The sequence below is a fragment of the Phyllobates terribilis genome, unplaced genomic scaffold (assembly GCF_046119375.1).
Source record: "Phyllobates terribilis strain yellow unplaced genomic scaffold, ASM4611937v1 Scaffold_444__1_contigs__length_1506546, whole genome shotgun sequence".
NCBI lineage: Eukaryota > Metazoa > Chordata > Amphibia > Anura > Dendrobatidae > Phyllobates > Phyllobates terribilis.
The window spans coordinates 1,030,812-1,043,594 of record NW_027363204.1 but is presented as its reverse complement, the minus strand read 5'-3'; positions in this window follow the sequence as shown (position 1 = coordinate 1,043,594).

Sequence of the window (12,783 nt, the reverse complement as noted above, 5' to 3'; positions counted from 1 at the left end):
CCTCAATACCTCTGCAATGGGAAACTTTAAAATGTGTCATGAGAGGCGTGTTGATTAAGCATGGTTCAAAACTCAAAAAGGAGAGAACTCTAAAGGTAAATGACCTTTTGAGACAGATACACACACTTGAGGTCTCGCATAAACCTACATTGTCGCCTAACACTCTTGCAGAATTATCCGAAAAAAGGAATGTTCTCAAGATCTTGCTAGACCAAAAATACCTAAGACACAGGGAGCTAATTAAAAACTTTTTTTATGAATCGTCAGATAAATGTGGACGGGCACTCTCAAGGTTGCTTCAGCCTTGCTCTGTGGCGGCATACGTTCCATATATCAAAAAACAAAATGGGGAGGATGCTCATAATCCTACAGAAATCATTGACATATTCCGCTCAAACTATGAGAAGATGTACAATATTAAAAGGCAATACTCTGATCTCTCCCCTTCTGACCTATCTATCTGAATTAAGGAGTACATACAAGATACTTCTTTACCCTCTTTAGATAGTCATGTTTCTGAGGCACTGGAAAAGGACATTACAGAGCAGGAGGTCAATCTTGCAATTCAATCTACACCATCTGGTAAAAGTCCTGGCCCAGACGGATTTACTCCAGCATTCTATAAGTCCCTTAAAACTCAGCTATCCCCTGTTATGAACAAAACCTTTAATTCATTAAATGATAAGACATGTTTTGTCCCCCAATCATTGGAAGCTCATATTAACGTTCTCCCTAAACCAGGTAAGGATCTTACAATCACAGCTAATTATAGACCCATATCATTAATAAATGTGGACATTAAAATACTCTCAAAAATACTAACAGAAAGACTTACCCCATTGTTGCCCTCTCTTATAAATACTGATCAAGTAGGATCAAGTTGGATTTATTCAGGGCCGAGAGGCAAGAGACAACACTATTATGAGCATGTTGCTAATCTCTAAAGCTAAAAGTCGCTCCATATATATGGGCCTTTTATCTGTTGATGCAGAGAAGGCCTTTGACAGGGTTCATTGGGGGTTTATGAAGGAGGCATTATGTCAAATAGGCATTGGACCACAATTTTTACAGTTAATTTTTTCCCTGTACTCTGGCCCTACTGCTAGAGTTAGGGTCAATGGAACCTTGTCCTTACCTTTTGCGATACGAAACGGGACTAGACAAGGGTGCCCTCTGTCCCCCCTTCTGTACGTGATAGTGATGGAACTCTTGGTCAATGCAATAAGGAAAAACAGCAATATTCATGGGGTTAAAATAGGTACCAGGACATATGTGGCGCCCTGCTGTGCATTCTTGCCACAGAACCCAGAAGGGTGCATGGATGGACTTCTCCACAAGAGGCCCTCACACATTCACACACCTCCACCCTACCACCTCAGACCAGCAGAGGGAGCCCATTAGGGATATGTATAGGTAGGGTGGAGCTAGGCAGCTCAGTTTAGTGTTCAAATGTGATGCCCAGCTGTGCTTGGTATCACAGATCCTAGAAGGGTGTATTGAAGGATTCCTCCACAAGAGGCCCCCATAACCATTCACACATCTCCACCTTCCACCTCAGACCACGAGAGGGAGCCCGTTAGGGATAGATAAATAGGGAAGGTGGAGCCAGGCGGCAGTTAGTCAGAGTTAGTCTATTCTGGTTTAGCAGTGAGTCCAGTACAGCCTGAGAGGAGTTACCTCAGAGGACAAAAGCCTGTTCCAGCTCCTGCAATTGCTATCCTGCAGTGGAGCTTATCCAGATCCAGACTCAGTTGTAGCTCAGAGTGGTGAGATTTAGGCGTGCTGGCGCCATAAGATCGGTGAAGCGCGGCAAGCTGCCGTTAGTGTGAGTAGCCTAGTGAGGGCCCGAGTAGGCCGAAGGCGAGTAGAGAGTTAGCACATAGGGGGCAGAGGAGCTTAATTGGCTCACCCCGAAGCGGTTACCGGACACCGGGTCCGAAGCTTACCGGGATCTCCACGACCCAGTAAGATAAACCGGAATCCCTGGAGAACTACAAGTCCCAGGATCGCTAAAGTGCTGATACATAACAGAGCCAGGAGACACATAGGCCCGCAGCTAAGGTGCGTGTAATCCAAGAAAAGGCCCTACCACAAGGTCAGCCAGCGCAGGACAGAGACAAAGTTAGGCCTAGCTCCAGGCAGGTCAGAAACTTACTACGCAGAGGCAAGAAGCAGGAGGCCCAAAAAACGCTCATTGGGGAGGATCCTGACATGCACCCTTCACCCTACAGCGCTCCGGGATGTGCATGAATTTCCATCAGTAAAATGTACTGAAGTGACTATCGTGTCTGTCCTGTACTTGCTCTGACCTGGCTCGGTCTCGCCTGTCCTGCATTCCCCGTCATACACTGCCCTGAGGCCTATCTCCACCTGTGGGGAGCTATACCATCGAGCTGCCTTATCAACGGCCTCAGTGGACTGCGCAGCGCTGGTGATCCTCACCAGAAGCCACAGGTGGCATCACAAACTCTATCTTAAAATTAACAAATATCCACCCTTTTTAAGGAGCGACCCCAGGGTAAGGGCCCCGGAGCCGACCACCGCGACATCCCTAAAGGCCAGGCTAAAGGCACGGGTACCGAGTCATCCCCATTCCCCTGGGCGAGTCACAGACACAGAGAGGAACACAGCTCAGAGTTGAGCAGAGAGCGTGCTGACGCTCAGAGAGCAGCATGCTGGCTGCTGTGCTTAGGCGAGTCAAGGGCTACAGCATGTGTGAGGGCCTTGAGTGTGGCCAAAGGCGAGAGGAGAAGGAAGAAGTAGTGAGGGGGCAGAGGAGCATACCAGGCTCACCCCGATATATATATATCGGACACCGGGTCCGCGTCTACCGGGACCCTTTATACCCAGTAGGAACAACCGGAACTCCTGGAGGACTACAGGTCCCAGGTTCACCAAACGCTGATTACAGTACCAGGGCTAGGAGTCACGGAGGTCCCAGCATCCAGGGAAAGTGATCTCCAAAGAGAAGGCCTTACCACCAGGTCAGCAGGTGCAAAGAGAGACAGTAACCAAGCTAGACCTAGCTCCAGGCAGGTCAGAAGCTTAGAGAATAAAGCAACGGATCAGGAGGCCCTATACCCGCTGACTGGGGAGAGTAAAAAAGTGTGCCCTTCGCTTGGAGTACCCTGGACTGTGCCTGCAACATCACCAGTAAAGGTACTGAAGCTTACTCCCGTGTGAGTGTCCTTCTTTCCTCCAGGACCATCCTGCCGTCTCTCTCCCCTGGTCCACCACCATTACACCCCACGCTGCCCTGGAGCAACCTCTACCTGTGGAGAGCCACACCATCCCTGCTGCCGTAACACCAGCTCCAGAGCACTGCTCCACAGCGGCGGCTTCCTCTAGCCGCAATCCACAGGTGGCGTCACAAACACTTTCTTAAATCCCCTATAAAGTATCCTCCCTTTTACTGACCGCCCTGGGTCACGGACCGGGCCAGCTACCGTGATATCCCCCAGCAACCAGAGGCCCGGCTGCTGAGTACCCCACGGCCCAGGGGGCGCATCAGCCTTGGCGTCACGAACAGGATTCCATGCCCGTTGCCACCGGGTACTGTGCGCCTTAAGAGACTGTAATACTCACTGTGGTGAAGTTTTCCCGCCATTCCCGAGATTTCTCGCCATTGTCCGCCATCTTCCTGTAGCAAAATAAAAACTGACAAAAGTACTAGAGGTCCAGAGGACCAAGCAAACTAGAGATAGATAGGCACAAAAGCACCTGGCTAGAGAGACAGTCAAATCAACACTGAAGTCCAGCAAGGCCCGAAGGGCGTAGCTGGAATATATAGGAAGATGGTCACGTGACCGCAAAACACAAGATAGAAACAAAAACAAACAGAAGGGTTCTAACAGAAATGGCTTCCCCAGTATAATGGAAAACCGGACACCCTGTCCGGATTCAAGAGGAAAATATGCGGTGTGCTAGACATGTATTCTATGACCGGTAAACAGAGAGCTGCTGTTGTGCTGGGACAATTGACTCGTGCCGCAGAGCGGGAAATTGAAACCTAGCCAGCCACAGACTCGGAATCAGTATTCATCATCTTTAAGAGACTGCAAACTGTGTTTGAAAACCGCACTGAGACAGACCTCCGGATGAGGTTCTACCACTGTGTCCAGAAACCTGAGGACAGTGTCCGGGACTATGCCTGGCGCTTACAGGAAGCCCTGCGGGCCCTGAAACAGGTTCGTCCCTTAAGGACGAGGCTATAAATGGTCTGCAGCCCCTGGAAACATCAGATACTGCTATCCAGCGTTACCAGGGTGGGGCCACCCCAGTGCCCGCAGCACCCACTGCTCCTTCACTAACGGTGGAAACAAAGATGCAAACAGTGCCACCTAGCGAGCTGGACAGCCTGCGCTATGAAGTGCGCCAGTTAAGTAAAACCCTGGCCACTGTCCTCAGCACCCTGTAGCTACAGGATGAGCCCGAGCCGGAAGGAAGGATACTACTCGCCGACAGCCCTGAGGATGTCCCCTGGATGAGAAGAAGAAGGAGGACAACGCCACCCCGTATGAGGACAACGCCACACCAGAGGAGGACAACGCCACCCCATGGGAGGACCAACGACCAACGTCGCCCTCCAGGAGAGTTCATCTGCTACCGCTGCCAGAAGGCAGGCCACACAGAGCGGAACTGTCCTTTAAACAAGCAAACCATTGGGCCGAGGGCCGACACCCAGGAGTAAATCAAGCAGGCCCATCAAACTGGTACCATCGGTTCGTGGGAGGAAGACCTTTCCTGTCCATTGTGCTGGATGGCATCGCGACACCTTCCCTGCTGGACACTGGATCTCAGGTAACCATCATGCCTGATGTCCTCTACAAAAGGTTCTGGTCCTTAGACGAATTCCAGCCGCCAGCCCCGAACCTCTCCGTGTATGCCTCTAACGGCCTTTCTCTTAACCTAGTAGGGGTTAAGAATGTGACAGTGAAGGTGGGGAGAGTGGAACTAAAGGACCAAGGGCTGATTGTAGTGGAGTTTAATCCTGGTGATACAGACTTGTATATTATACTTGGTACGAATATTGTCGGTAACTGTTTGGGAGAAGTGTTGTTTTTGCTCCAACAGATTGCTGACACCGCCAAACCAGGGCAGAGGAGGGTGCTCCAGAAAGAGATCCGAGCCCTTATGTACCAGCAACAGGTAAAGCTATCAGGTGGTGAAATTGCTAATGTACGGGTCACAGACCCGATACCCATTATGATTCCCCCGATGAGTGAAATGCTGATTTGGTGTAGAGCAGCAATAGGTCTCAAAGGACAGAACTATCAGGCAGTAGTGGAGCCCATTAGTTCGGAGCACAGGCCTACACTCTTAACTGCCAGAGGGGTGGTTGATGTACGCAATGGGAGGGTACCCGTACGACTCCTAAATTATGGGGAGGATGAAGTTAAATTACCAAGATATGCCACTGTCGCCAGTTGTATACTGTGGATAACAACGATAACAACGCCATACACACAGTGGAATCCTTGACCCCACCAGATACAGTGGTGGATAATGACTCCGAAGCTCAGTTGGAGGATTGGTGTCAACAGCTCCATGTTGGGACTGATGCCACTCCAGTCCATAAAAAACAAGGTGTATACAGGGTGGTCCAGGAATACGAGCAGGTATTCAGCAAACACCCACTTGATTTCGGGAGGATTAAAGGGGTACAACGCTATATACCCACAGATGACCATCCACCCATCAAAGAACGTTACAGGCCAATCCCACCAGCACACTACCAGAAAGCGAAGGAAATGTTGCATGACATGAGGAAGGCAGGGGTAATAAGAGATAGCTGTAGCCCGTGTGCAGCTCCCCTAGTCCTGGTCAGGAAAAAGGATGGAAGCATGAGGATGTGTGTAGATTACAGACAGGTAAATCGCATAACACATAAAGATGCATACCCTTTGCCCCGTATAGAGGAATCCCTGGCTGCATTAAAGCCTGCAAATTACTTCTCTACCCTTGACCTCACTAGTGGGTACTGCCAAGTAGCAGTTGTTGAGGAGGACCGGGAGAAGACGGCCTTCACTACCCCGATGGGACTCTGCGAGTTCAACAGTATGCCTTTCGGACTCTGCAACGCCCCTGGAACGTTCCAGAGATTGATCGAGTGCTGTTTGGGACACCGTAACTTCGATACCGTGGTGCTATACCTGGATGACGTGATAGTGTACTCCAAGATGTATGAGGACCATTTGAAGCACCTGGTGGAGGTATTTGAAGCATTGTCCCGGTATGGGATGAAATTGAAGCCTTCCAAGTGCCACCTGCTCAAACGGAAGGTTCAGTACCTGGGGCACATCGTCAGTCCAGAAAGAGTAGCACCAGACCCGGAGAAGGTCACTGCCATCCAGAAATGGCCGGAGCCGAAGAATCTCAAGGAGGTACGTCAGTTCCTGGGACTGGTTGGGTATTACCGGAGGTTTGTAAAGGACTACACCAAGAAGGCAGCACCTTTGCAAGATCTCCTGGTAATACCGTCCAACAGAGGCAAGAACCCCCCCTTCCAGTGGGGTAAAGAGCAGGCTGAGTCCTTTGCAATGATGAAAGAGATCCTGACTGGCAAAGAAATCCTGACCTACCCTGACTACAGCCAACCATTCCTGCTGTACACTGATGCCAGCAATGAGGGACTAGGAGCTGTGTTAAGCCAGAAGCAGTATGGCAAAGAGAAGGTGATTGCCTATGCCAGCAGGAAGCTCCGCCCTACCGAGAGGAATCCAGAAAACTATAGCTCCTTCAAGTTGGAGCTCCTGGTCTTGGTCTGGGCCATCACTGAACGATTCAAGCACTACTTGGCCTCCAGTAAGTTTATGGCTTACACTGACAACAACCCCTTGACACATCTAGAGACAGCTAAGTTGGGAGCCATGGAACAGCGTTGGATGGCCCGTCTGTCAAACTATCAGTTCACCATCAAGTATCGGGCAGGCCACAAGCCTCACCAGTCGGACACTGAAGAAGAAGTGGATGACCTGCAGGAGATTGAGCTACCTGCCTTCCATAGAAATGGGATGGTCCACGAGCAGCGCACCTCCAGGAGGTATCGTGGTAACACACTAAACCCTTTACCTCACCACAGTTGGAAGGAGACCCAGGACAGCGACCCGGTTGTCAGCCATATCATAGAACTGATAACCCAGGAAGGTTCCTCTCTGGAGAAGGACGCGTCTCCACAAGCCAAGCAACTGTGGAATGAGAGAAGCCGGCTGTTCATCTATAGAGAGAAACTGTGCCGAAAGTATGTTAACCCCAGGACCCATGAGATGGTATGGCAGATCGTAGTGCCCAGGACAGACATCCAGATGGTATTGGAGGTCTACCACGATCAAGCATTGCACTTTGGCTGGAAAAAGCTGGAAACTCTCCTGAAGAGTCGGTTTTACTGGGTTGGAATGCGAAGCTCCATAGAGAGGTGGTGCTGGGATTTTGGACCCTGTAGTCTCAGAAGAAAACACTACAGCAGCCAGAAGGCACCCCTGCAGTCCATCAAGACAACCCAGCCCCTGGAGATCGTTGCCCTGGATCACGTCAATTTGTCACCCAGCAGGTCAGGCTACTCGTATGCCCTGACCATGGTGGATCACTACTCCTGGTTCCTGGTGGTAGCCCCCATCAAGGATCTGATGGCAGAAACAGCAGCAAGGACATTTCAAACATACTTCTGCAGGCCCCATGGATACCCGGATAAAGTGCTGATGGATCAAGGCCCTGCCTTTGAAGCCGAGATGTTCAAAGAGTTTTGCCATCTGTACAGGTGTAAGAAGATCCAGACTACACCGTACCACCCCCAAACCAATGGGTTATGTGAAAAGATGAATAACATAGTCATCGACCTGTTGAAGACCTTACCTCTAGAGGAAAGAAACCAGTGGCCAGACAAACTACCTGACCTGGTAGATCTGTACAATCACATACCTGTGAGTTCCACCAATTGTACTCCAGCGTACCTCATGAGAGCAAGACACGGAAAGTTGCCCATGGACCTGGAGCTTGGAGTGGTAGAGCCGGAAGCAGATATGTCCACTGAAGACTGGGATGCGACTCGACAGGAGCAGTACAAGAGAGTACAGGCCTGTGTCGAAAACAGTGTAAGTAGGGTGAGAGATAAGCAGGAAGCACAGTACAACAAGAGTGCACCAGCCGAACCCTTGACACCTGGAGAAGTTGTGTTGAAACGAAAGAGAAGAAGCCACAAACTTGACGAACAGTGGGAAAGGGAACCTTACACTGTGTTGAATTCCAGGTTCGACAATAGGAAAACCTGTCTAATTAGCAAAGACGGAGGAAGAACAACTGCAACGGTATCAAGAGACCATCTGAAGTTGTGCCCAAGTCCGCTGAAGCCCCAGGAGGAAGTGCCTCTCACCGTACCGGAGGAGCCTAAAGAAGAAGTACTCCATACTGTCTTAGGAGATTTCCCGGCAGATTGGCCTCAACTGGATGGAGCGGTAATAATACCTGTGTTACACTTCTACCAACAGCCAGAAGACCCTCCATTGCAAGTAGAACCTGTAAGTGCCCCAGAAGAGCCTGCTCAGGAAGAATCCCTTGAAGAAGGATCACCGGTAGAAGCAGGGCCAGAAGGCCCAGTAAGCAGTGTACTTGCCAGTCCCGTAGAGAGGTTAAGGCAGTCTTGCAGTCCACCAACCCATAGAGCGGGAAATTACACAAGCATCCACACTACACGCATCCCCGTACTACGTAGGTCATCACGTAGCAGTAAAGGCCAGACCCCTGTCAGGTATAGGGAGTAAATAGAGAAATACCTGCAGTATAAATAGTTACCCAGTAGGATATTGCATCATGTTTATTGTATAAACTGAAATATATGTGTTTATTTGGTTACCCGTAAGGGTATATATAAAGGACTCAGTGGCTGAGGACTGTGAGCAGCCCAAAAACTGTCATGTACATAGTTGCGCTCCCTGGAGTGCCCCTTATTAGACCACGGAACAAAAACCCATTTGGCGTGGCCGAAGACGTGGTCCAGCACCTGGATCACCCATGCCCTGTAGCCACGCCCAGAGCCTACATTGAGGGTTTTCAGGCGGGTCCCTCATGTTCTTTCTTCGGTGAAATGGACACCAAGTTACGGGACTGACTGTAACTTTATTGTTATTTATAGTTGTAATTATTGTATTATAATGTCACCTGCAACGTTCAAGGAAAGTGCCTCCCATAAAGGGAAGAAATGTTATTGTTTAAACCTGTTTGAGAAAAATGCTTCAGTCCAGAAGTACTGAGTTTTATTAGGGGGGAATGTGGCACCCTGCTGCACATTGGTGTCACAGAACCCAGAAAGGTGCATGGATGGACTTCTCCACAAGAGGCCCTCACACATTCACGCACCTCCACCTTACCACCTCAGACCAGCAGAGGGAGCCCGTTAGGGATATATATAGGGAGGGTGGAGCTAGGCAGCTCAGTTTAGTGTTCAGACACAGAGAGGAACACAGCTCAGAGTTGAGCAGAGAGCGTGCTGACGCTCAGAAAGCAGTGAAGAGAGCAGCATGCTGGCTGCTGTGCTTAGGCGAACCAAGGTCTACAGCACGTGTGAGGGCCTTGAGTGTGGCCGAAGGCGAGAGGAGAAGGAAGAAGTAGGGAGGGGGCAGATATATATATACCGGACACCGGGTCCGTGCTTACAGGGACCCTTTATACCCAGTAGGAACAACCGGAACCCCTGGAGGACTACAGGTCCCAGGTTCACCAAACGCTGCTTACAGTACCAGGGCTAGGAGTCACGGAGGTCCCAGCGTCCAGGCAGAGTGATCTCCAAAGAGAAGGCCATACCACCAGGTCAGCAGGTGCAAAGAGAGACAGTAACCAAGCTAGGCCTAGCTCCAGGCAGGTCAGAAGCTTAGAGAATAAAGCAACGGATCAGGAGGCCCTATACCCGCTCACTGGGGAGAGTCGAAAAGTGTGCCCTTCGCCTGGAGTACCCTGGACCGTGCCTGCAACATCACCAGTAAAGGAACTGAAGCTTACCCCCGTGTGAGAGTCCGTCTTTCCTCCGGGACCGTCCTGCCGTCTCTCTCCCCTGCACCACCACCATTACACCCCATGCTGCCCTGGAGCTACCTCTACCTGTGGCGAGCCACACCATCCCTGCTGCCGTAACACCAGCTCCAGAGGACTGCTCCGCTGCGGCGGCTCCCTCTAGCCGTAATCCACAGGTGGCGTCACGAACGCTTTCTTAAATCCCCTATAAAGTATCCCCCCTTTTACTGACCGCCCTGGGTCATGGACCGGGCCAGCTACCGTGATATCCCCCAGCAACCAGAGGCCCGGCTGCCGAGTACCCCACGGCCCAGGGGTCGCATCACATATAAGACAGCATTATATGCAGATGTCCTTCTCCTCTATGTGTCTCAGCCTCAGACATCTCTTCCTGCTTTAATGAAGGAGTTTGATAGATCCTGAGTAATTTTAAAGTTAATTATTCAAAATCGGAGGCATTAAATTTATCGCTGTCACAGAGAGAAGTTGAACATGTAATGGATAACTTCCCTTTTAAATGGATGTCAGAAGCGATAAAATACTTAGGCGTGCTCATTTCTCCTGACTTTTCAAAACTTTTTGCACTAAATTACCAATCGCTTTTGGATCGTACATATAAAGACCTACTGAATTACAGTAAACTGAGACTATCCTGGTTTGGTAAAATGAATGCAGTAAAAACCGATATATTGCCCCGCTTTTTATACATTTTTCAAACTGTTCCCATTTCTCGCCATGCAGCTTCTTCAGCAAACTACGTACAGCATTAATCAGGTTTGTGTGGGGTAAATATATACCCAGGATAAGTATGCAGACATTAAACCGCCCTAAATAGCCAGTGGAGCTGGATTTCCGAACTTTAAAATATACTTTCAAGCTTCTGTTTTAGGTCACTTTATAGACTGGCATGTCAACTCTCTGACAAAACAATGGGTCACTATTGAGCAGGAAGGGGTGGGTGTTCCTTTGAAGCACCTTCCTTGGCTTTTTGCCTCTGATGTTTTCTCGATAGGAGGCTTGACAGAATTGACTAGGGGAACAATTAAAATTTGGCATGCAACTATGAAAAAATACCATCCCTCTAGAACATTCAGCCCTCTTACGCCACTTTTCTCTAATGTTTTCTCTAATGTTTCCTTTCCTCCTGGATATCTGAGAGAATCTTTCTTGGGATGGAGAGCTATGGAGGACACTCGCCTCCTACATATATTAGAAAATGGTAAAATACATTACAGGATAGGTCTCTGTCTAGAAAATTGCTGTGGATGGAATACTTACAGTTGCAATCATTCTTGTTTTCTCGGAGGTTGGCACCCCCATTCCAGTGTATACCATCTTCTTTTAAGAGGTTATTCTTACAGGAATCTCCCCCCAATCATATAATATCGCTGCTTTATAATTATTTGATTAGGGAAAGTATCTCAGGAAAGTTACAATTTCAACACATGTGAGAACAAGAATTGGGGGTAGTCATATCTTCAACAGATTGGGGAAAAGGATTCTTGTTTACACACAAAATGTCGGTCACATGTTATGCGCAGGAGAAAAATTTCAAAATTATGGCAAGATGGTACCAGTATCCACTAAAACTTCACACCATATTTCCGGCAGCCTCAGACTTATGTTGGCGATGTAAAGTGGAAAAGGGATCTATGCTTCACATATGGTGGGAGTGTAGTAAGATCAAACCTTTGTGGGAAAAAATATTTTCCAATTATAATCTAATAACCGGAAGTAGGGTCAAAAATCGTCCTGAGAAAGCTCGGCTTTCTATCCTGCCCTCATCAAAAGGATCTCAAAAAAATGAAATGTTTAATATCTGCAGAATGGAGGAACTTTCTGCTGACTTTAATGGATGTGCTGATAAATTCAGGAAGATCTGGAGTGTCTGGATTCTGTTTCAGGACTCATCGGAGTTTCACAGGCTGTTTGAGTGAGAGACTGATAAATTGGTGAATTGGATCTGGGTTGGTGCTGGGAACTAATTAGAGAGTCTAAAAATGAGCCTTAGTTTATGTTCTCCTTCTCCTCTTCAATTTCCTAATCCTACCCTCCTTTCTTATCTTTCTTTCTCTTTTTCCTCTTCCCCCCTCACCACCCCTTCTTTTTTTTCTTTTTTCTCTTTTTGTTTTTGTACTGTTGTATTGTTGATTTATGTAGTTGTCTGCACTGTTGGATATGATTAAAAGTAATGTTTATGTAGCGCCCCGAGGGTTCGGCCGCTACAGGGATATTGCACCTCTGCCAGAGGTGTGGTATTCCACTCCCGGGTAAGGTTGGAGTATGGACCAGGGCTCAGTTAGCTGCACACATATACACTCCTCATTTCCGGGGGACAGCTCTACGGTGCTCCCATTAGTATGCGAGCACGACTGACTATGTCCCTGGCTGGAGTGGAGGGGGGGGGAACCCTAGTGATGTGGGAGCAGATAGGGGCTGGTTTCTGGGCATAGGAAGGAGCTCATTGGTTGCAGGTCACCTGGGCTCAGACACAGAGGAGGAGGTATATAAGGTGGGCACCATCTTAGTTCTAAAAGAGTAGAGAGAAGTTGAGTCTGTGAGGAGGAAGTGAGAGTGGAGGAGGAGGGGAGCAGAGGCTCCGCTGGAGTTCTGCTCCAGAGCCAGGCCTAGGACACAGGCAGGGCGAGAGGGAGAGAAAGAAAGGAACAGAACAGAAAGAGAAAGGAACCGAAGAGAAAGGCCCAGGAACACAAAGGAAGAAGGGACCCTAAGGACCCAGGAAATTACGGGTGACGGGTCAGGCAAGGAAAGGGTACCGGA